Here is a 5,180-nt window from a genome sequence, read left to right on the forward strand (position 1 = left end):
AAATAAAGATGACCCTTGGGCTGGCCGACCCAAGGGAAAGAAAAGGCTAGGTGGCTAATGGTAAAACCAATGTTGGGCATTGTCGGAGAAGTTTTATTCAAGGCGAAATGTCAAGGGGTTCCCATTATAACCCAACCTCGTAAGGAACGCAAAATCTGGGAACATAACACCGATATGACCGAAACTAGGGTGGCAAGAGTGGAACAAAACACCAGGCATAAGGCCGAGCCTTCCACCCTTTACCAAGTATATATATGCACTAATTAAATAAGAGATACTATGATATCTCAACAAAATATCCATGTTCCAAACATGGAACAAGCTCCAATCTTCACCTGCAACTAACAACGCTATAAGAGGGGCTGAGCAAAGCGGTAACATAGCCAAACAACGGTTTGCTAGGACAAGGTGGGTTAGAGGCATGGCTTAACAATATGGGAGGCATGATAAGCAAGTGGTAGGTATCGCAGCATAGGCATGGCAAAAGAGCGAGTAGCTAGCAAGCAAAGATAGAAGTGATTTCGAGGGTATGGTCATCTTGCATGAAATTCCGCAAGGAAAAAGAACGAGTCCATAAAGAAGACAAATAGACGTAGATGAACGGATCCTCACAACTCCGGAATGAAACCGAAGCTAACGCGAGAAGTAACCCAGAAAGAAACAAACAACAAAGTAAACAACCATCACATAAACATGGCATGATGCACAAACCAGTATGATGCATGTCCGGTTTAAAGAGGCATGGCATGGCAAAGTGCGCAAGCAATTCTACAAATTAAGTGGAGATCAATATGCAACGGTGCATATTGACGAAACACCACGACAAGTTATTTAGTTCGATCTCGTTTATGTACCCAACAATATTAAATGTTGTTAGCATGGCAAGAGGTGAAGCATGATGAAACTATCTAATCTAGGCAAGTTTAAATAAGGCCGGAAGTAAGGAACAACAATTCCGGAAACTCCTCATGAGCATATTATAGATTTGGTACTGTTCTGCCCTAAACACAATTTTAGATTTATTAAATATGCAAAACAAGTACACCATGTTAAACTAGACATTTTTCCACCCCATTTACATATAAAGTTTGTTAGGTTTGGAGCTATGGTTAATTAGTTATGAAATAAATCATTTTAACATGGCATAGGAGCAAATTTAAGCAACCATCATTTTAGACATTTTAAACATGGATGAAAGTGGCGTATAATTAACCTACACATAATTCTAAGCATTTTTCATATATAATTCATTTTAATCCGATGCACCAATTGGGAGTTATTATATGCAAGAAGTATGTGGGGTTTTCTGTAAAGCTGGCAGCCTCTGGAAAAAAAGACAAAAACACCAGATCTGAAGAAAAACATTACGGGCCGAAACAAGAATCTGGCCCAACAGCAGGAAAGGAAGGTGGGGCGCTGGGGTGTGGCTTCACCTAGTGGGCTGAGGCCCAGTTGGGGGGACGCAAGGCTGCTGGCAGAGACGCTGGCTGGGCCTTGCCGCGGCTGCAGCCCTTGCGCGCGATGAAGAAGCAATCGTCCTCTGCTCGGACGAGGATGAGGCAGAGGCAGGAACCTGCACGGGGACGGCACGGCGAGGCCAGAGGTCGGGGATGTGCGGAGGAGTCCGATCCGACGCGGGAGCTCAGCGGCGTCCAGATCCGAGCAACAGGAGGTCTTCGATCCGTGCAGGAGGTGGCTGCTTGAACTCGAAGGTTGCTGCAACTCCTGAAGAAAGACAGAGAGTTCAGAGAACTTGGAGAGCGACGGGAAAGGAAAAGGGGGGGGGGAGAGAAGAAATAAGAGGAGTTCAACAGCAGTGCTGGGGTGCTCCCCGATGACGAGGCGCCTGGCGAAGCGGTGGCAACAAGGGACTGGAACTGGAGGTCAAACGGGGCGGCGCAAAGAGTCGAACATGGGAGGGTGCCCATGGAGTTTGATAAAGGGTTGCATGAGAGGTCGGGGATGCGCGGAACCCGTGCATGGGCATGCTGAGGGCGCCAAATCCGGGCGCGGGCGACGCGACTTGAAGACGAGGGTGGCCATGGCGTGTCCCTCTGCAGGTCGATGGCGACGAGGCAAGGAGGTGGCCGAAGGAGGCAGAGCTCCAAGCGGCAGCGCCATGGATCCCTGTGAGAGAAAATAGAGAAAGGAAAGGGAAGATCGTGAGAAGGAGAGGTTGAGAAGCAGGAGGGAAAAAGGAGCGGGGCTGTCGAGGCACTCATCTCCGGCGAGGTTTCGGTCGCCGGTGTCGGCCAGACGACGAGGCAGGGTCGAGGGCGATGGGGAGCTGCGGGAGGAGCTCGGGCAGAGGGGATCAAGAGAGGTCTGGTGATTGGTGGGTTTGGATCGGGAGGGATCCCGAGAAAGAGTGTGGCGGCGGCGCGAGGTAGGATCCCTAGAAATTAGGTGGGTTGTCTAGATATATATGGTAGGTGGGTTTGAGTTAGGGGCATCTGGTCCCTCTGATCTTAATTGTACGGTCGCGAATAAAATAGCTAGGGAGTCCAAATAAGAAAATGGTGATGTTTTGTGGATGTTTGGGGATAATCCGGACAGACGGTGGCGACAGTCCGGGTCGGGTCCGGGACAACTTTTCGGACACGCGCGCGAGGAGGGTCGCAGGCTGACGAGAGAGGTTAGGTAGGGTCTGGCGGTGAGAGGTAGTGCAGAAGGCAAAGGGCTGAGAAGAGAGAAGAGGAGAGGCCCGGCGACTGTTTCCGAAGACCGAAAACGTCCGACGTGTGCCCGGCTATAAAGCCGCTATAGTTTAACGGTTGGGCTATCAAACGAACTCCGAATGCGATGAAACTTGACAGGCGGTCTATCTACACTATAATAAGACCACAGGCCAACTTTCAACCCAATCTGAGAACATTTTCTGGCCACTTATAAAATAATATTTTGGACGTGCCGCGGGCGCGTGCAAGTGTGTCTGGGCTCAGAACGGACAACGAACGGATGCAAGTTTTGAAAACATGATGATGCAATGCGGATGATGACATGATAAAATGCAACACACAAGCAAATGACATGGCAACGTCGGTGAATAACAGGAAGACACCTGGCACATCGGTCTCGGGGCGTTACAACACTCCACCACTACGAGAGGATCTCGTCCCGAGATCTAGAATGACACCGGAGGGAAAAGGAAGAGGAAGATGAGAGGTAAAACTAAGTTGCTTCTTTGACAAATGAGTGATACTGAAGAACCTTGAAAAGGTTAAGCCATTGAAAGAAAGAATTCAACGAAGAAGAACAAAGTTGAAAGCACTCCTATAGGGAAGATGAATAAGGAAGAACAAATTCGGGCAGCACTCCGAATGAAAAGAAATACAAGGCTTGATAAGGCGAAAAGAACTTGCGCAAAAAGGACAGAACACTCCGGTTAAATGGATAAGCAAAAGAAAGAAGCATGATCTTGACAAAACAAAATGATGGGTTGAAAAGAGCAACATAGCAATGTCTCCGGAAGAGAGAAATCGATGATAGATCATAGAGATAAAAGAATGTAGAAGAAAAAGCCAACTTCTGCTACAAAAGAGCTTGAAAAGGTGTCCTTAGGAGAAGGGTCGAACGGAGTTGTTGGAAAACCAACAACGAAAAGGATAAGCTTGTTGTGGGCTTATGGAAAACATCTCATAACTATGAGGTGAAATTCCGCCACTAGCGGAAACAATGGATTTTGAATTGATATGAGTACGGAGGAGAGAAACTATTTCACCGGGAGGATAAAAGAACTTGGGTCATTTATAAGCACCATAATAGCAAAAATCCTTAGAGAAGACTTTAGGTGAAATATAACCCAAGGTAAGTCCAATGACGAGATTGGTGGATTTAAAATACCTCACCTTGATAACTTGTGAAACACGAAGCACGAAGGGAAATTATCAAGAATGACATAACACCACCTCAAAAGATATGCGTGAAAGAATTGCACTCCGGATTGCAAGATGAAGAAAACTTGAGCTCCTCTAAAAAAATCTTGATGAACACTTCGAGAAGGAATTAAATCATTGGTGAACCATCATGTACAACCTTCATGAAGAACTCCGGTAGTAAAAGAAATGATCAACCGAAATGGAGGATGAAAAGAATAAGGTTGAAGCCTTGCAATGATTTAAAAGAATCTCCGTGGTGATGTAATTGCGAGAGCTAGGAACTCCGGGAGGAGAAAAGTAAAACATCTCGAACCAAGAATGTGATATGATGCACCTCCGGAATAAGAAATTGAATCACTTGGAAGAAACAAGAATAAGAATTACATTATGCTTATCCTTCACCAATTCAAATTGATGACAAGCAATGAAATTGGCATACTACTTATTCTCGTAGAAAGGATTAAGAGAGATATAACATAAACTTGGGAAGGTCTTCAATGAACCGCCGGTAGGATTGAAACAACGAATGAATTAACATGATAAACGAAGGAAGACGAACTCTTGAACGAACCACCATAAGAATTGAAAAATAACGAATAAAACATGAAGAAAACACCGGGAAGGATTAGCAAATGAACGATGTTTGAGAGAAATTAGATCCAAGTGAAGCGAATAGATCACGGACCGATTAAAGATCACTTGAACGATGCACCGGTAAGATCGGAGAATGATAATTGAAAGCTGAGAATGAATAAACCTGAAATGATGGACTCCGGATAATCAAACTGAGAAGACTCTTGAATAGCTCCTGATAGGTGAAAAGAAATCTCACAACCGAAGAGAATTCTGAGAGGATGGCAACAAGCTAGAGCCATGAATCTTCAAGAGAACGAACCAAGATTTAGAGAAAACACTTCTTCGATTTTCAAAATCCGAGAATGACGACGAGAACACCACCATGAATTGTTGAGACACTCCGAAAGAATCAAAAACGAAGAGGTTGAGCCAACAATGAAAAGAATGTAGACGATCTTGGAGAAAAACATAAGACTGATGATAATTCATTCTTACGTCAAACTTTGAAAAGAATTTAGGATAGCTCCGGGAAAATAAGAAGAGTCAGGTAAGATCCTGGGAAAAGACCTGTGGGTTAGGGCCCACTCAAAAGAAACACTGTTGAAATGATTTAAAAGATAGAATGCACCGGTTGGATTAAAATGGCTTGAATGAGATAACATCCTCAAAATAGCTTGAACGGATTAAGAGTGGAAACACGAATCTTCTGAGATATCTCTAGCACTC

This window comes from Triticum dicoccoides, chromosome 7A, assembly GCF_002162155.2.
Source record: "Triticum dicoccoides isolate Atlit2015 ecotype Zavitan chromosome 7A, WEW_v2.0, whole genome shotgun sequence".
In the NCBI taxonomy this organism is placed as follows: domain Eukaryota; kingdom Viridiplantae; phylum Streptophyta; class Magnoliopsida; order Poales; family Poaceae; genus Triticum; species Triticum dicoccoides.